The sequence below is a fragment of the Melozone crissalis genome, unplaced genomic scaffold (genome assembly GCF_028551555.1).
Source record: "Melozone crissalis strain CALT ecotype California unplaced genomic scaffold, PUWL_Pcris_2 ptg000012l_1, whole genome shotgun sequence".
Classification (NCBI taxonomy): domain Eukaryota; kingdom Metazoa; phylum Chordata; class Aves; order Passeriformes; family Passerellidae; genus Melozone; species Melozone crissalis.
In genome coordinates this window covers 1,041,072-1,061,061 of record NW_026535790.1, presented here as the reverse complement: position 1 = coordinate 1,061,061, position 19,990 = coordinate 1,041,072, and positions in this window count along the sequence as shown.

The window sequence follows — 19,990 nt, the reverse complement described above, 5'->3', positions numbered from 1 at the left end:
GCTTTGGCCTGAATGAGGAAGGGTCTGGTCCAGCTCCTGTAAGGTGAGGGGAGTGCAAGTACTTTATCATGCAATCACAGGATGATTTAGTCTGGAAGGGACCTTAAATTTCATCTTGTTCCAGCCCTGTTCCATGGGCAGGGATGCCACTCACTAGATCAGGGACCAGGAAGGTGTTTTACCATTTTGTTTTCAGTTTTTATCTCTAATTTGAGCTGACAAAGTTGTTCTGTAGTTCCCTTACTGGAAGGGCTGAGTGGCCAAGCCTCCATTCAGATTCAAAAGCACCAGATAAGGAGCTGATTGTGACTGTGGTGGTGTGGTTTGGAGGGGACTCGTTCCCCTGACCATGAAATCACCTGGCCAAAGACTCTGCTCAACTGCAAACTGGAACAGACAGAGTGGGAGAGAAACTGGGAATGAAGAATTTTCCTGTGTCAGATAAAATAAGCTTTAGTGGGAGCTGAAGGCAGGAGGGGCTGACCAAGGCCATGGCTCTTTTCCTGAAGCAGAGCAGATGCACAGAGTGCTGCTTTCAGGTGCCTCTGATTTTCTCCAGCAGCTCCCTCTCCCTGACAGGCATGGCAGGTGTCAGTGCTGTGCTCAGAATTTTGTTTCACAGGCTGTGGTCGGGCACTGTTTGGTTAAATGTCTCTGTCAGTGTATTCTAGACCTCAGCTGGCTGAGGAGTTAAACAGGAGATGGGAGGTGAAATGGGAGTCTGGAAAGTGGGGATTAAGCCCCTCTGTGTTGCCAGGGGCAGGAGTAAACCCCAGGAGTTAATGGCTTGGACATAACCAGGTAATCTGTGTCCTGGAATTCATGGTCAAAGAACTGCTTTGACCTGCTTGTATTGAAGATTGAAAAGGATTCAGCAGCTCTCATTTCTTTCATTTCCCTTCCTCTGAGGCAGGAATCTCCCAAGCCACTATAAGGACTGTCTGCTTTATTGGAGCAGGCTCTCCACTTTGCTGCTGATGGCATCAGACCCCTCCATCCCCACCAGATGTGCAGAGCTCTCTGCAAGAGGGCAGCAGGAGAACCCTGAGCTGCTCACAGAGGGATGGTCCCATAGCCCTGAGAGCCCTCCTGGGGCAGATCCATCACCCTGCACACCCAAGGGATTGAGCCTGCTGGGAAAGGAACCAGAGCCCTTCTCCTGCCTGGCGGGGAGGGACACCATGCTGAGCTTGTGCTGCATCTGCACAGCACATCATGAGACACCACAGCACTCTGGAGCTGTCAGATGGCATTTTTAATCAACCCAAACTTGACTTTTTAGAAATTGTAGTTAATTATGCTCTCCAACAGAAAGCACAGGGCTTTGATCAGTGCTTCTCAAAGCAAGTATGATCCAGTGCTGCATCTCGTGTCAGCTCATTAGCAGCTACCTTCATTATAAATCCTGCTCGTTTGCTGGGTCTGAACTAAAAGCATGTGAATTAGGAGACGAGTTAGACAAGGTTTTGTAGCTGGGTCTCAAACCATAGGCAACATAAATATAAACATGGTTTATAGACACATAAATATAAACATAGTTGATAGGAAGAAGCCCTTCCTATAAACTGTAGGAAAGGTGCAGCCACTGATGAGCAGAAGATGAGGCCCAGCAGCTGTCCCAGAAGTGAAGCAGGTGTGTTAAACAGGAGATTTGTGAATGTCTCATCAGCAGCCCCAGGCCAGGGTAACCAATACCATGTTTGAAGCAGGATTGATAAACAGGAATGCACCTGCACAGGTTCCTTGGAGCTGCAGTGCCAGGTGAGGGCTTGGCCTCAGGGTGCAGTGCCAGGGTTGGTGTTGGTGTGGGCAGCCTCACTCACCACACGGACAGGGACTTTGGAGCACAGCTGGTCTCTAGACCCTGAACAGCAGCTCACTCCAGAAGACTTGTCCATGAGGCTGCCCTGCCATCCTGGAATCATTGCTCCTCATAAGCTTGTAGAGGACTGCAAAGTGAGAGATGTTCAGGGTTAATTATAGCTCATTTTTCTGGTACCCCACTGTTCCATGGCAGATTTAGAGCTGCCTGGAGGGAGGTTAAGAGCCACTTTGTCCAACTCTGGAGAATCAATCTAAAATAGAAATAGTGTGATGAGGGAGTGTTGCGGAGGCTTGTAAAATTGAGACACATTATATATTCAAACAAGATTTATTTTATACACCAGTTGAACCAGATTAACTGGTTTTATTAAACCAATTCAATAAATTAAGCCAATTAAGCTGCATCAGGATTCAAATACAGATTCATGATGTCCAGTGGAATTGGTTCTACTCGAATGACTTCAGATTTCTTAAGGTTTAGAAGAGTAACAGAATGTAAGAGTAACTCAGAATGAACTGGGCTACCCCAGTGAGGGTCCCCAGTCTCATGGAGTTATCTGAGACAGCAGCCTCACACAATGGAAGGATCCCAGGGCTGCTCTCAGGAGGGTTGGCTTACCTGACCCCCAACACCTCCATCCCAGTGAGGATGATTTGTGCTCAGACAGCCACATGAGCCCTCCCTGGCTGGGTGTGACATCCCCACAGCCACCCCCAGGCGTGGTGGGGTTCAGCCTGCACAGCAGAAGGGAAGGGAAGGACAGCCAGCCACAACTGGCCAGGCTAGGGGCAGTGGCAGTCACTGACTGCAGGGAGAAGGATGCTTATGACACCATGTCAGCCCTTTGCAGCAGCCTTCACTCCCTGCAAGGGCAGAGGGGTGAATCACAGGATCATGGAATGGTTTGGGTTGGAGGAGACCTGAAAGTTCATCCCATTCCACCCCTGCCATGTTCAGGGACACCTCCCACTATCCCAGGCTGCTCCAAGCCCTGCCCAGCCTGGCCTGGGACACTGCCAGGGATCCAGGGGCAGCCCCAGTGTCGGATTCTCGGCTGTTTAGATGACCTGGAAAGGCCCAGGGTGGCCTTGGACAGCCCGCGCTTCAAAGGACGAGAAGGGACTTCAGACCTTTTCTCGGTCTCGGTGTTTATTAATTGTTTATCTAAAAGATTTTCCCTCTGCCCAACAGAGGTCTGCTCAGCAGTCAGCCATGGGCACACACTGAGAGCCCCTGGGGCGGTCACCTATCTTTATACTCGAAGTTACGTATACAATATTTATCACTTTTCCCCAATACCTTCTATCCTTATTAACCAGTGCACTTTTAGTAATAACCAATCCCAAAGTGCCAACATCACCACAGAAGATGGAGGCCAAGAAGAAGAAGAAGACGAACAGGACACGCCCCAATTCCTCCATCTTACTTCTTTAGACCCCCCTGTACAGAAATCTTAAACCCTGTGTTTCACTCTAACTAACTTATCCCTTCACCATTTACCCCAGTGAAATCCTCCTATCCTCATACAGATGTTGTCTCCTGTGTAGGATCAAAGTCCAGCCACCAGACACTTCTGGCAACATTCCAGGACTCCCGAGTCCCCCAAGGGCGGTCTCGGTCACTCTGCACCTCAGTCCTGAGGGGCTGAGATCCCACACCCCAGCTGCTCTGGGCACCCTGTGCCAGGGCCTGCCCACCCTCACAAGTAAAAATCCTTCCCAATATCCCATCTAATCCTGTCCTCTATCTTTCCCCCTTGTCCTGGCACTCCAGGGCCTTGTCCAAAGTCCCTGTCCAGCTCCCTTGGAGCCCCTTTAGGCAATGAAAGGGGCTTTAAGGTCTCCTGGAACCTTCTCTTCTCCAGGCTGAACAGCCCAGATCTCAGCCTGGCTTTGTAGTTGAGGGTCACCAACCCTCAAAGCATCTCTGTGCTCCTATTAAATAGGAATATTCATTGAGTAGGAATATTTGATGTAATCTAAAATCAATGAAGCTGAAAAGCCCATCGGCATTCCTTGTTTCCTTTCACTTGTCTTGAGACCTGCATTGCTTGGCCTTCAGGAAATCCACATTCTGGACCTCCAGACTGGGCATTTTGGGGTGCCCAGCACCATTTCCCTCATGGCATCCTTCTCCCCATGGTCTGCAGCATCAGGAGTGCCTGGGGCAGGGTCCCTGCAGAGGAGCAGCTCCTGCACGTTTCTCTAGGGGAGCAGAGCACGTCCCTAGGGCTGTGAAATGCCCCAGAAAAGCCTCTCAGCCCCCTCCTCTTTACCCCTGTGACCATTAATTGTGTGTGGGTGAGCACCTGCCCTCTCTGCACTGTGGGGGCTCAGCCCCAGCCCCTGCCAGAGCCACTTCCACCGCCCAGCTCCCTCTTGGTGCTGATGCTTTGCATCAAGGTGCTCCTGACTGAGAGGGAAAACATTTTTCCTTCCTAAACCAGAGCATGCCTCAAGCATTTTAGCTTGGGAGCTCAGTGTATGCCACAGGTCCTCTGCCAGACACGGGCCTTTCATAAGATTCTTTTCTGTCTAACCACACACAGAAAATGCATTTGCCATTCTTAGCACACCGTTTCACTGCGGTGTCTCTTTCTTCATCCCACAGCATATTTTCTCCTGATTAACTCATGTGTTTTACTTTCTGTGCCTATGTTTTGGCAAATGTGAAGAAAGAAGGTGAAGAAATGCTGTTTTCAGAGACAGACTGATGAGGCCCAGGTTCTCCCAGTACCAAGCTTAATGCTAACACAGGGTTTCACAGATGCTCCTTGGGCTGCCCATCAGCACATTTATCTCCACTGTAAATCCCAGAAGCCTTAACCTCCAAATGGTGCTAATGAGAGGCAGTCACACAAACCTGGGGCTGGCACCAGAGGCTGCTGATACGAATCACCACAGTGTGAGTGTTCTTAGAATTTTTAAACTGAAATTAAATTCTCTGTGGCTCTGCAGCCTGGCAGGTGGATGTGCACAAAATACCAATGGAAAGAACATGGAAATACAGGCAGTTCCCTGCCTGAATTTAACAGAGGTATATATAGTGTGTTCTGGAGTTAACACCAGGGGGACATTATGTCCATAACCTCCCATGGCTTCCAGCCCACCCTGCACTGCCCATGCAGCTGGACATCACTGAGAAAGCCCTATCTAGCCCCAGTGAAGGGACAAAACCAATTTTTGGGCTGGCTGATGACTCTGCACAAAGAGGTCCTGCCTCTGCTTCCATCTGCACCTCTGTGCACAGGTCTGGGGCAACACAGGAAAAACAAGAGAGCAACCTGCAGCTGCTGTTGTTCTGCACTGCAGCACGGAGCTCAGGGCAGTGGGGGTGGCAGGGTCTGGCATTGGGGCAGGTGATGGAGCTGAGCTCCACGACACTGGCACACGGGGATGTGTGCCATGCCCATGACACTGGCACACGGGGATGTGTGCCATGCCCACAGCACTGGCACACAGGGATGTGTGCCATGCCCATGACACTGAGACATGGGGATGTGTGCCATGCCCATGACACTGGCACACAGGGATATGTACCATCCCCATGACACTGGCACAGGGATGTGTGCCATGCCCATGAGACTGGCACAGGGATGTGTGCCATGCCCATGACACTGGCACAGGGGGATGTGTGCCATGCCCACAACACCGGCACAGGGATGTGTGCCATCCCCATGACATTGGTACCCCAGCACACAGGGGTGCACAAAAGCACTTTCCCAAACCCATCGGAGCTGTGTGCCCTCAGTGCATGTGGGTGCCAGGCTGGGTTGTGGCTGCAGGTGGGCTGGAGCTGCAGGTGGGCTGGGGCTGCAGGTGGGTTGAGGCTGCAGGTGGGCTGGGGCTGCAGGTGGGCTGGGGCTGCAGGTGGATTGAGGCTGCAGGTGGGCTGGGGCTGCGGGTGGGTTGAGGCTGCAGGTGGGCTGGGGCTATGGTGGGCTGGAGCTGCAGGTGGGCTGGGGCTGCAGGTGGGCTGGGGCTATGGTGGGCTGGGGCTGCAGGTGGGTTTGGGGCTATGGTGGGCTGGAGCTGCAGGTGCCCGCAGGCAGCCGGCACAGGGGAGCAGGGGCTGCAGGTTCCAGCTGGGAATCACTCCCGGCTCCAGCTGCAGCACCAGTGGAACGCAGGACAAGCGGTGGAGGGGAAAGGAAATGATCGGCAGGGAGGGAGGCAGCACGGGCAGCAGCAGCCACTCTCAGAGAGGAGCTGGTAGCGATGGCAGAGCGCTGTGACTCCTTGACTCTCCGGTTTCTCTTAGGGCAGCAGGAATCCCCGAGCCATCAAAACGCGGGTGTGGCTCCCTGCTTTGCTGCGAGGGGACCTCACCCGTGAGCTCCGGGAGCAGGGTGTGTGTCCCGCCTGCAGCCCGCAGCATCCTGCCGCTGTTCGCGAGCACCGAGAGTTTGCACGGTTTAAAATTAACATCCAGCCTGGGACGGCATTTCACTTTCTCCAGGCATCCCGCTCTAGCAGATGTCTCAGAGTCTGAGGTTAGAAGCACTTCAGAGCTAAGAAAAGCCCAGGACGATGTGCAGCGGGAGGGGCTGCTGCCCTGAGCCCGTGCCCAGCGCGGTTCGGAGCAGCTCCCGCAGCCTCGGGGGCTCTGCTGCTCCCTGCGCTCTTTCCCAGCGCTCCGATCAGTGATTTCAAACCGGTGTGGTTAAACTCGGGGCCGAACCGCAGCGGAGCAGCGCGTTGCGTGCCGCGGTAAGCGCCGCTGTCCCCGCGGGGCGGAACCCCCGGGACACGAACGGGCTCGGCCCGGGCAGCTCCATCCCGGGGCGGGGCGGGCTGGGCCGGGCCGGGCTCCGGGGCCGCCCCCAGCGCCGCTTCCTCCCCGCTCCGGCCGAGCCCGGTGCTCTCCGTGGCCGGGCGGGCGCTGCGGTCCGGCTGCGCCGCGGGACGGGCCCGAGAGACGGCGGAGCGAGTGAGCGGCTTCTCCCCTCTCCCCTCTTCTCCTCCCTTTCCCCTGCTCTCCTCCCTTCCTCGTGGTGCCCCCGCCTCGCCCGCGGCTGTCGGGAGCGCGGGGCTCTGCTGCGGGAGCCCGGGAGTTGCAAAACATCTCCTGGCTTTGCAGCGCGTTTGAATTTTTTTTTTTTTCCCTTTCCCTTTTCCCTCTTACACTTGGAGTAGCTAATTGGGTAGGAAAACACGAACTGCAGGGGTGGGATTACTTCATGCTCTTGCAATGCTGTTTTGCTGTTCGATTTCAGTGAATAGAGCCTGCCTGGCGGGGCTGCCCTGGAGCGCTGCTCTGCCGCCAGCGCCTTTTTCCTTAGCAGGTTTTCACTTTAAACGATCTCGTTGTCTCTGTTGCTGCCTTGGTTTCGGAGGATATTTGCCCTTTTGGACCGCGCTAATCCCGGTCCATGGCGTGTGCCCAGAGGCTTCCTCGTCTGGCAGGTTCATTCCTGCACTATTTCTCCTTTGGTTTCGAGGTTTCTGTAGAATATGTGATTTCCAGGGAAGTGCCAATGCTGGCAGCGGGCTGTTTACTCCCAGCCTGCTGGCTGCTGTCCTGGCTCCTGCAGCCATGGATTGTCACTGTGTGGAGCAGCTTCGGTTTTTCTCCTCTGTTGGTGAAAGCTGGATTTCCTCAGGTTTGTCTGAGAATGGGGGAACAGGGAAATTTCTCGTGCAGGTGACATTGAAATTCAGCCTACCAAACCAGCAGAAATTGCTTCCCTGAGAATACAGTAGGTGCAGATGTGCTCCCTGAGCAGTTTGTTCTTGAATATGAGCAACAAGTTGTGTGTGTTTTATAGAAATCAATACAGAGCAGGCAAGTGCTGGGCATTGATTCCTGAGGCCTGGAGTCAGCAGGATGCTTCAACGTGGGGATGAGCAAGTTGGAGTTGGTCCTTGGGTTGGCTGGGTGCATGTTTACACCAGTGAAACGTCTGCAAGTGAAGGACCAGTTTGTGTTTGTGTCATGCTCAGCTTTCTGTGTATTCCCCTCCAAAAGGGGATGGTGCAGTGTGGTGCTCAGGAACTCGCTTTTCCTTCTTACCTTCTTCCTAAGGGCACTGGTTTTGCTCTCAACTGGCAATTCCAGCAGTGAAATAAGGAAAGGGGAATTTATCTTCCTTCTTTATCATAAATATTTTACATTTAAAACAGCAACCTCGAAAATATTTAAACCCAGGGAAATTTGCTTTGTGCTTCTTAAGCCTGGGCTGTCTCCAATGGTATCATGCTCTGGGGTTGGCTGTTCTGCTTTATTTCCCTGAATTAATTTTATTGTGGCGCTGAGAACTCCCATGAGGTCCCTGGAAATTATCCTGTATTTTGAGAAGTTCAGAACTTGCTGAATAATGGTGTTTTTTCCCCTGAAATAGAGGTGGGAAATTTCCTATCCCAGCCTGTCCCTGGGTACCTGAAAGTTGATTTTTACAGCTTTCACCTCAGCAAAGCTGGGCTTCATGGATAAATCTTTTCTATTTCTTGTAATAGTTGGATTAATTAATTAGATGAGTTGAGATCTTCCTGCTCCCCTTCTTCTAAGTGAAAAACCACATCTGTTTTTATGCTGACAACAGCTGTGTAAATGATTCCCAGCCCAGGGAAGCTGCAGTCCATTCCTGTTTGCACCCTGGAGCTGTGTCAGTCTCAGATGGCCTTTCCCAGTGCAGGGAAGGCAATGCCATTGCTGAGGTTGTTCCCCAGACAGGCAGAGCCCTGCAGAGGCATTTATGTCTCCTGGATGTCTCATTCTGGGGAACAGCCTCACTGGGATGGGGCATCTCCATCCTTGTGCAGTACCAGCAGCTACCCCAGCTTTCTGCACTGACACCTGCTGTGATGTTCATGGGCAGCTTGGGGTGCTCACCTGGAAGAGAACTCCGTGCCAGTGTCCTGTGTGCTCCTCCAGGATGCTGAGAACAGTGGTCAGGGAAGGGTCAGATGTTCTCTCCAGCACAAGGTCATTATGGCTATGGGAATGCGAGTCATAACTCAAGAGCAAACACTCCTCTTGTCATCTCTAAGAGGGCACATGATCACCATCTGCACGGAGCTCAGCTGCAGAAATGCCCATCCCTGCCATGCCTGTGCAGCAGTGCAGCACTGGGAATGGCACAGGAGCAGAGCAGAGCCTGTGTCTGAGTGCCTGGGGAGCCCAGGCTGTGTCTGCAGCCAGAGCTGCAGAGGATGGCACTGGTGGGGAGCTGAGCCATAGTGCAGCCAGGTGCCCTGTGTGCCCTGCTCCTGGCACTGGGAGCTGGCACGGGGGCAGCCCTGGGGCACTGCTGGCAGGGCCTGGCTGCTCTCAGGTGCAGCTGCTCCCTGTGGGGCTGCTTCTGTCCCAAAGGAGAAATGTGTGTTGGCAGCTTCCCCAGCTCCAGGATGGCAGAGAGGGCCAGAGCTGTGCTCAGCTTGGCCTGGAGTTTGTGCTGCTGCATCCTCTCCAGCCTGGGCTGGCACTCCCCTCCCAGCTTGCTTCAGGTGTTTCCCAGCTCTGAAGTTGGGATGTTAAATGGCATCTTTGTGCTGAGCTGTGGCAGGTGAGGGATGCTGTGTCCTGCTGAGGCTCTGTGGAGTGTCACAGCCTGTTTGCTGCAGCCCTAAGGCAGGAGGGGACAAGTGCCAACAACCCCTGTGGCTCCTGGCCCTGGGCAGCCCCATGATCCTGTATCCATGCCTGTCCTGCTCAGCTGCAGGAGTCTCTCCCTCACCTGTGAGACACTTGGCCTGTGTCTCACTGGGCCAGAATGAGAGCATGGGGACCAAACCCTGCCTTGGTTGGCACTGCTTGGTTTTTTTTTGGGATGCAGAAAGGTGTGAGGAACGACCACAGAGCTGGAAGATGGACACAGCAGGGGAACAGCAGTGCCATTTCAGTGGCTCTGAATTGTCCTGGGCAGAGTTATGGCTGGGCTGGATGCTGATGCTCAGGTGGAATGAGTTTCTGTGGTCTCTGCTCCCCTTCAGCTGCTGGGTGGGAGAGGATCCCGTGTGGCTCAGCCCCTCAGGCTCCCTTGCTCCTCTCCCTTCTAGAGGGAAGTGTTGGCAGTGTCTGGGAGCTCTGCTGCCACCCCAGTGCCTTCACACCTTGTGATTGCACCCGTGCTCTGCTCAGCCACGTGTTGTCCCTACAGACAAAGGGACAGATGTTGCTGGCTGGGATCCCCTCATGGGTGACCTCTCTCCAATGAAAGCCAATGCAAGAGCACAGGTACTTGCTCTTTTTTCTTCTGTAGGAGTGAGGGTCCTCTCTGCTGAGACCTCCTGCACAAGCAGGGGAGGTTGTACCACCAAAAGCCTGCTTGGCTCCCCTCCAGAGCAGTGGCTGCAGTTTGGTGGCTGTGGTGGCACTGCCACTGCCGCTGGCAGCCTGGCCAGGCAGGGCTGGCACAGCTGGCTCTAGGTGGAGTGTTTGCACCGGGGAGCCCAGCCTGGCAGCAGCTTTAATAGGAAGTTACTTTTTGTGATAAATTGATGGCTTCATTTTTTGACCTTTCAAAGCTTTTCATGCATTAGCTACATGTAGGAAATGTAATTTTCCATGCTGAGAAACCAGCTCTGAAGCAGAATGACTGATGTGATTTTTTTTTTTTGTGGATGTCTGGCAGACCAAATTTAGTGTGAAACAAGGCTCAGGTCCTGGGCTGAGCTCCTCTGCCTCAGAGATTTGGTGCCTGCATGACAGGGAGTTATAAAGGGAAGCAGGGAGAGTTTGGTAGAATTGTTTTCTTTTGATGGCTTGGAAGCTCCTGGAGAGACACCAGAGTATAAGGGCTTCCAGACTTACACAGGGATTTCAGTGACTTAAAAGTGACTTGAAGGGAAAAAAGAAATGCTAAAATGAGGGAGGCTGAGATCTGCTTGGTGTTCTGCAGGGCTGCTGTGAGGCTGTTCCCACTGGTGGTGGCAATGGGGTCTGGTCCTGCTGTGCTGAGCCCGTTCTGGCAGCTCCAGTGCTGCTCTGAGTGCATTGAGGCAGCTGCCTCTGGGCTGCCATCTCTCCCCTTGCTGTTCCTCCAGCTTGCCAGGGATGTAGTGCTGGGTTGTCCCTGTTCTGGGTGCTTTGGGATTAGCATTTGTAAGCCTTATTCCAAAAGAGAGGCACAAACCTACTGTCTCAAGAACTTGCCCATTTCCCCATGGTTGTAGAATGTTCTTTGTGTGCCTGCACGTCACCCTGGTGCCAGTATCCAGCCTGGTTCTGGGCGTGTGTAACCAGTCTAACACCCGGCTTTGGTTGTGTTTCTTTACAGGAGGCACCTGGGGACATCACTTGGAGGTGCTCTGTGCCCGTGTCTGCAGCACAGAGCTGGCAGAGGGTGACTTTGCCTCTCAGAGCATCGTGAGTGACACCTGACAGCCTGCAAGTGGTAAGAGTGGGGCAGGGCAGCTGCCTGTCCTGCTTTTAGTGTTTCATGGAGTGCTGAGAATGTGTGAGCTGCATAAGAAGCCCAGGAGTCCCTGGGATGTGAGCTCAGGTGAAGCTCCCCCTGCCTTACAGTGCTGTGCTCAGTGGGAACAGAGCAGTTGCCCTCTGGCTGTGATTGATCTCCTTAGATCGAATCTCTGCTGTTTTGCTGCACAAACATCTCTTTCTAACAGTGCAGAGGGGTAAGTGGGCTAATCCATTCTTCAAATGCATTTAACCCATGTGTGAGCCTTGGCTGGGAACTGTAAAGCAATGGCCACAAACCCCTCACCTCTCAGCAGGTGCAGGCAGCACTGCTGGTGCAGCCCTGCAAGGCCAGGGGGGTTCAGCTGCTGAGCTCCAGACAAACCAGAGCATCATCTCCTTTTGTGCCGGGCTTTTCCTTATCTTTGAGATAGGGAGAAGTGATTTCCCAGCCCTCCTCCAAAGCAGAGCTGTAAGATCTTGTTAATTAGTGATTAGTGATTAGCAAGTGCCCTGAGGCTTTTGGCTGCAGGGCAGGGGTAAGGCAGCCTGGGGGATGGGGTGTTATGGGCAGCACTGTCTTGAGGTTTTGTTGTCCCTGCTGCTCCAAGTGTGGGGGAAATCTGGGCTTGGCCTTGGAGTGGGAGCTGTGTGGTGCCTGAGGTGCTGAAGCACAGCCCCGTGAGCAGGTGACTCTGGGGGTGGGTTACATCAGGCCCTGACTGCAGGTGATTCTGAGTGAGAGGTGTTTCAGCCCTCCCAGTCTGCCTCCTGCTGGGATCCCAGCCCCTCCTGGAGCAGCAGGATCCCTGTCCCAGCCCCCAGGGCATCGGGCAGGGGCTGCTCCCTCTGCTGAACCTGGCAGATCCCAGCCTCTCTTGTCGGGCATGAGGAGAGATGCCCTTGCCGGGGCAGCTTGCTCTGAAGCTGGTACATGCTCAACGTCCCTGGCGTGTCTGTAAGTGCACAAAGGACGAAGGGAAAAGCAGAATTTGCAAAGGTGGCTCTTCATGGAAGTTCTTGGGAAGGATCTTGTTGGTGTGCCTCATGCAGGACATCAGACTGGCTGGAGGGCAGCTGGAGCTCCGTGTAATGGCTAATGCCTTGTAGGGGGGGAGCTGTGAGAGCTGTAAGGAGCTGCTGGTCAGCTCCACACGCAGGGAGGGTAATAACTGTGCTCTGGAATGTGTCCATCTGTGTGACCCTCACGGTGAGTCTGGATGCCCAGAGTTGTTCTCCTCATTCACAAGGACGAGATGAGAGGTGCAGGTTTGTGATGCAGGAGGAGCAAAGCTGCTGTGCAGGTCTGGCTGGGATGGAGCAGCTTTGGAGAGGCAGGGAGGGCAGGGCTGCCCCCACTCCGGCCCTGCTCCTCGGTTTATCTTTCCTGGCTGCAGGGTGATGCTTCTGCAAGCTCTCAATCCAGATTGCTTCCCAGCGAGCAGCCTCTGGATACGCGGGTGTTGGCTTGGGTCTCCTCCTATGCAAATGAGTTTATAGGAATGCACTAAGCTCCTTTACAAAACAGCTTGAGCGCTAATGAAAGACATCGCTGTGTAAGGGAGAAATATTGTTAGCCCATTACTACCATCGTTAGCGAGGTCACAGCATTGCCTTGCAACAAAATTAGTTTGTTTTGCTCTAATCAGTTTTAGTAGCTAGAGTGCTCAATAATTACTCATGTCCTTGTGAAAGGGATGGGACAGCATGACTGGAGCTGCTGGCAGACTGCTCTGACTCTGAAATGAATTGTGCAGATGATTTTTGAGAGGGCATCGTTCCAGCTGCACAGTGCCCCTGGAGTGCTGCTGGCAGAGCCCAGCTTCAGCCAGGAGCAGTCATGGTCCATGGCATGGCTCCTGTGGGAAGAGTGGCTGCAGGGGGATTCAGAGAGGCTTTAGCAGCAGGAACATCTTTGGACTCTGCTGTTGTCTCCATGTTTATGATCCTATTTGACTTACAGCATGTAAATGTCTCTCTGAGCTATTCTTTTCTCTAGTCTATGTAAATTTTCAAGACCCTAGGAGCTCTCAAACACAGCTGCTCTGTAAACCAGAAGATTCGCTCCTGGGTATTTGCACCTCTAGAATATTCTCTTCATTTTTCGTTTTGTGTTTCCTGATGTCATTGGTGTGTTCCTGAACAGACAGCCTGTGGCCACCAGGGTGGGTGGCCAGGGTGCTGAGAGCCCCTGCAGGGGTGGTGCCCGGGCTCAGGGGCAATGGCTGTCAGCAGGCCATGCCTTCCCTTGCAGGTGGGATGGTTCTGCATGTGCAGCTGCTGCCCAGCATAACAGAGCTGTGCTGGTGGAGACCCTCAGCTGTGCTGATGGAGACCCTCTCCTGTGCCTCCCTCAGGGCCTGCTGTGCCACCCCAGGGCCTGCTGTGCCACCCCAGGGCCTGCTGTGCCACCCAGGGCCTGCTGTGCCACCCCAGGGCCTGCTGTGCCACCCAGGGCCTGCTGTGCCCTCGGTCTCTCTCCAGTCCTGTACCTGTGAGCTGAGTCTGAGTGCAGCTTCTGCTCCAAAACCAGGCTGAGCTCAGCCATCCCAGCCATGCTGGAGGTGGAAGGTTCTTTGGTTCCTCCCCAGCCTCCGCCTGGCAGCTCCCTGGGGGTGCAGGGACAGCAGAGCTGCAGCATCACAGGGCTGGAGCAGGGGATGGCTCTTGCTGGCACCGTGGCCTCCTCTGGCTCTGCTGTCCCTGGTCCCTGATGGGTCCTTGCAGGAACCTGGGTGAGCTCACGGTGCCACAGCTCAGCAGCTTCTTTCAAGTAGTTCATTCCTGCTAAAGGACAAGTTGATGCTGGAGCCCCCAGCTTTCCCTCCCCTTAATCCACTTGCTGACTTCAGGGAAAATGGTGTTAATCTTTGCCACACTTTCCATTTCCTTCCTGGTGTTTCCTTGTGGCTCAGCCCAGCTGTGTTTTCTGCCCTGAAGCTGCGGGAGCTCTGCTGGGCAGGGGCTCTCTGGAGGGGTGCCAGGAGTGCTGGGGCTGGGCAGTCTGAGGGATGGATCTCTGCACCTCAGGGCTTGCCTGGCCACGGCCAGCCCAGTGTCACTGTCAGGAATTCACAGGGGCCTGCTGAGGCTGCTGCTCCATCAGTGTCCCCACACCTGTGGGGCTGCAGCCAAGGCTGCTCAAGCCTTCACGTCCCTGAGCAGCCCTTCCTCGTGGGCAGTGAGGCCCAGCAGAGTGTCTCTTTGTGCTGTCCCCTCTCTCCTGTGTCAGGGAGCTGTCACCAGTGCTCCCAGGTGCCACCTGAGTCCCACTGTGCTGTTCCTCCAGCACACCTTTGGGTGAGGATCAGGATCTGCAAACACAGGACCTCTGCCATTTGCCAGAATGTCTCACCTGCTGTGCCCTGAGCAGGTGGCCTGTTGACACCGCCACAATGTCACCTGTGTCTGTCTGTCCCCCAGCCCTGAGCTCTCCTCAGGCACAGCCCCATGGGCCCTGAGCAGCTCTTCCCTGCTGACCCATAGAGCCCACATGGGTTCCATCCATGGCAGCACTTGGTCCCTGGGCTGTCCCGTGGTGTCCTGGGGAGGTGCAGCCTCAGCCCTGTCCCCTGTCCTGTATACCCAGCCCAGCCCTGTCCCCCAGCCCTGTCCCCAGCCCAGCCCCTGTCCCCAGCCCCTGTCCCCAGCCCTGTCCCCCAGCCCCTGTCCCCAGCCCCTGTCCCCAGCCCAGCCCCAGGCACCACCCCGTGCCGTGCACCAGCTGCACCGTGGGCCTCTCTCTTAATCTGTTTTGAATTTCCCACATTTTAATTCCATTGAATGCCTTAATTCCTCTGTGATGGAACAAGGAGAGCTCTGTCCAGAAAGGCTCTGTTGGAGATGTGTATTTTGGCAATTCTAAAAATACACCTCGCTCGCCCAGGCTGGTGCAGGGTAGCCATGGCAACGTGGCTCCAGGAGCAGGGTTAAAAACAATTGCACCAATTAAGGGAGAAATGGAGCTGTTCAAACTTATCAAACCTAAAAATTTAGAAAATGTGAAGTCACAAGCACTGTGTGATGCTGTGGTCTGTTTTGGGTTGATTCAAACTGTGCCCCCTCTGCTCTTAAGGAGCATCTCAAGTGCTGATGGACCTGGGGATGCTCAGTCTGGAGAACAGACAACTCCAGGGACACCTCAGAGCCCCTGGCAGGGCCTGAAGGGGCTCCAGGAGAGCTGGAGAGGGACTGGGGACAAGGGATGGAGGGACAGGACACAGGGAATGGCTCCCACTGCCAGAGGGCAGGGCTGGATGGGATATTGGGAATGAGGAATTGTTCCCTGTGAGGGTGGGCAGGCCCTGGCACAGGGTGCCCAGAGCAGCTGTGGCTGCCCCTGGATCCCTGGCAGTGCCCAAGGCCAGGCTGGGCAGGACTGGGAGCAGCCTGGGACAGTGGGAGGTGTCCCTGCCATGGCAGGGGTGGGGTGGGCTGGGATGGTCCTAAAGGTTCCTTCCCACCATTCCATGGCTCTGTGAGGGATAGCAGCCTGCCTGAATCATGGGGAGTGCTTTGAGGACAAAAGCATGATCTCAAGAACAGTTTTGGCTTGTGAGAGGGCAGGTGGATGTTACAGTTTGTGTGCTGAGCTGAAGTCCCTCCAAATCAATGGAGATGCTTTCATTGATAGATTATTTTAGGGCTGGGAGCACAGGCTTGGTAAAAGCAACCAGATGAGTCTGAAAGCAATGTGCTATTGTTTTTAAACTAGGTTTGCCTTAATTGTACTTGCTTGGCCCTGGCCACAGCCAGAGGAACCCTCAGGAATGTCATCAGGGTGCTGGGGATGGTGCTGGGGAGTGTCTGTCTAGTGGAGCTGGCTGAGCAACGTGGTGCTTCAAAAAGCTTTAAATAAAATTATTTCAAGCACCTTTTTTTTTGCTGTGCCTCACAGAAAAACAGAATGAAAATATCTCTTTCCAAAATATTTCCAGGTTTTTGTTGATGTTGCAGGCATTTTCCTTCCTTGGCTGATTGTGCTTCGCCACCTTGGCATGCTGATGCCATCCCACGATTTTTGAGGGGATGGACAGAGCGGTTTGGGTGCAAATGTGCCTCTGCCTGATCCTCAGAGAAGTTCCTAAGTTCAGGGCAGAGAGTGCTGATGCTACTGCTCCCTGTTCTGGGGCTTGACCCTGAGCTGGTGAGGATCCTGCCCTGCCTGTTCTCCCCAGCTTGGCTCTGGATCAGCCCCACTGACCCTGAGCAGCCTCTGGGGGTTTCTTGTTGTGTGTGGGAGCCCTGGAGAGGAGGATCCCAGTCCCTGGCTGGTTTGGCTGTCCTGCAGCACACAGGCAGGCTGGAGGCTGAGGCAGCCTGAGGGAGGGGATGTGAGGCAGAGGAAGGAAGCGGGGGCGTGCAGCTGCGTGGGGAGGATGCTGGAAAGCAGCGCCGGGGTCTCCTGAGACAATTTAGGTGAAGGAAGCTGCGATGAAGTCACTGCTTTGCTTGGCTGGTGGTGGCAGGAGGTGTCCTCAGGGGTGAGCAGTTCAGGCTGAAGGTGGTGAAAAGCCAAGGGCACGTGTGCTGTGTGCAGGGCACCCTGCCCGGGCTGGCAGTGCCCACGTGGGGAGGTCAGTGCTTCACAGAACCACACTCTGGGCTGGGATGGACCCTAAATGCCATCTCATTCTAAATTCTAAAATCTACCGTCTGTGGGCACCTTTAACACAGCTGCCACAGAGAGGGACCTCTGGTTTCCAGGCTCTGGTCCTTCCCTCTCTCCCTGGGTGTGAGTGGAGGCAGCTGTGTCCTGTGAGCACAGGCTGTGCTGCTGCTGTGGGTCCCAGTGGGGTCAGTCCCCAGGGAGGATAGGCCTGGGTGTCCCCTGGCTCCTGGGGGACATTCAGGGCTGGCATTGCCCGGGTGGGTGCAGCCCCTGTGACCCTGCAGCAGTTCCTGCCACTTGCAGAGAAGCTTCAGGTAGAACAGGAATTGGAGGCTTTTAAGAAGATTTAGGCAAATTTGAAAAATTTTAGGGTGGATGTCTTTAACTCCTTTGAATTATGGTTTGCATCAATTTGGGTTAATGGAGCTGGAGGCCATCCCACAGTGTTATTTTTGCATAGGTGAGAGCAGAAGTGTGCATGGAGCTGTTCTGGGAGCTGGGCCAGGCTGGGGAGGAGGCAGAGCCCGTGGGGGAAGGCTGGAGCAGGGCTGGTGGTGAAGCTGGAGGCACCAATGGTGCCAGGAGCCTTCCCAGGCTCCAGCTCAGTGCTGGCTCCTGGCCAGGACTGGTTTGGTGGGTGAGGCTGCTGAGGAGGGGATGTGCCTTGTGCTCAGGGAGGGCAGAGCAGAGGGGCTATGGTGGGACAGGGCTCACACTGTGACCCATCCTGATCCCCTGTTAGGGGCAGGTTTGACTCTGAGCCTTGCTGGGTGGCAGGGGGCTGGGAAGGGGGGCTGTGGGTGGCACAGCTGAGGGCACACACTGTGACCCATCCTGGCCCAGGTGCAGGTTTGACTCTGAGCCTTGCTGGGTGGCAGGGCAGAGCACAGGGGCTGTGGGTGGCACAGGGCTCACGCTGTGACCCATCCTGGCCCCCTGGCAGGTGCAGGTTTGGCTCTGAGCCTGGGCAGGGGGGTTTCACCCCACTGTACAGGCTCCTTGGAAGGGCTGAGCCTTCCCATCCTTTCACGATGTCACACCTTGCAATGTGTGGCACAACTCCAGTGGGGTTCAGTGCTGGTGTTCCTCCATGACTTTGTGTGCTCTTTGCCTGTTATTTGCCATGGGCTGCTGCTCCTGCAGCTCTCTGCAGCCCTTCTTCAGTGACTCTGGTGTTTAAGGGTCCATGTTCCTTTCCTTTGCCCATAGCAGGGGTGCTGTGGAAGTGAAATCCTGTGCTTTCTATTGCCTTGGTGGCCGTGGCCCTGTGTGCAACGCCTCTGCTCTTCCAGCTGAGCTGTATGGGGGCTGCAGATGGACAATGTGTGTGCAGGGAGAGGTGGCATAAAGAGCTCTGTGCCCTCCCTGTGAGGTGCAATGTCAAGAGGATCTCTTACAATGTGTGCTTGCCCTATTCCCACAAAATTACAATTAGTTCTAATTAAGTGGAGGTTAACCACTGCTGTGCATCGTGCAAATGAATGGAATGTGCCATTACCTTATCTTGCAGCACTAGAGGTTCTTCAAAATTACTTGGAAAGGGGTATATTCTTGTGTGTGGTTTGAATTGTTAATTTATGTTAATAGTTCAAGCTTGAATTAATTAATTTTAAATTACAGACCTTTGATCTTTTTTTAACACTCCTGCCTCTGCAGCTTAATTTAGCTTTCCAGCTCTTCTCCCATTGTAGTGAAATGAATTGGGCAAACATACATAATGTGATAAAAATGTGCAAATCCACCCCGAGCCACGAGGGTGGTGAAGCTGGTCTGGTGTCTGTGTGTGGGTGTGCACTGAGGGGGCTCTGCTGCTGCCACTGCAAGGGGGAAATGCAGCAGGAGCCACAGGTTTAGTGCAAGATACTGTATTATTTCGTCTTGGAGGGAGTTCTGGGGACAAAACTCATCTTGTGGCTTTGGGCTTGCCTTTGGAGGTGGTAATTTGAGTTTGTGGTTGTGTGTTTGAACAGAGCTTCATCTTTCCTGGGCAGTGTAAATCTCCCTGCTGCAGCGCCCAGGAGGCACGGGCAGGTCATGCATGGCCCCAGTGTCTGCGGTGCCTCAGCAGTGCCCAGTGCAGGGGAATGGTCCTGCCCTGGGTCCCTGGCCACCCTGGAGCTGTGTGAGCAGCCACCACTGCCCTTCTGGCCCACTGGGGCACGCCTGTCTCACTCAGCTGCACCACCCCCAGGGCCTTCCCCACTGGGCACGTCCTAGCTGCTGTGTTCCAGTCTCAGAGCATCCCATGGCGTTGTTGTGACCCAAACACAGGACCAGGCACTGACCTCGTTGGATCTTCATGCAGGGGTGTTGGCCCATGGATGCAGCCTGTCCAGATCCCTCTGCAGAGTCGTCTTGCCCCCCAGCAGATCAATATCCTGCCCAAAGTGGTGTCACCTGTGATCTGAGGGTGCCCTGGACCCTCTTGGCCAGCTCATCAAAGATCTGGAAGAGACCTGGCCCCATCACTGAGCCCTGGGAACACCACTGGTTTGTTCCCCACCCCTCTGGGCCTGGCCTCCAGCCCATTTCTCACCCAGCAAGCAGTGCCCTGTCCAAGCAATGAGCAGCCACTTTCCCCAGGAGAATGCTGTGGGTAACAAAGGCTTTACTGAGTCCAGGTAGACACATCCACACACTTTTGTTACCCATCAGCTGAAGGGATCACCCTGGCACAGAAGGAGGCCAGGTTGCTCAAGCAGGCCCTGCCTTTCCTGGGCCTGTGCTGGCTGGCCCTGATTCCCTGGCTGTCCTGAATGTGCCACCTGCTTGCCCTGAGATGATCTCCTCCATGAGCTTCCCCTGCTCTGAGGTCACACTGGCACTCCTGCAGTTCCCCAGATTCTTCTTCCTGTGGATGGGCATCACACTGGCACCTCCAGGCAGCTGGGTAAGCCAGGAGTGCTGGTAAATGATGGAAGGTGCTTCAGTGAGTTCTTCCAGCACGTCCTCAGCACCCTTGGGTGGGTCCCATGCGGCTGCAGAAACTTGTGGGTGTCTGAGTGCTGCAGCATTTTGCTGACTCCATCCTCTTTTGGAATTGATGGGGTCTTCATTCTGCTCCTTGTCCCCAGCTTGGGGGGCTGAGTACCCAGAGAACAACTGGACTTATTATTTGAGCCAGTCCTGCAATGTTACAAAATTAAAACAACAGAATCATCTCGGAAGTTTCCCAGTCCCTGCCAGAGCATTGACCT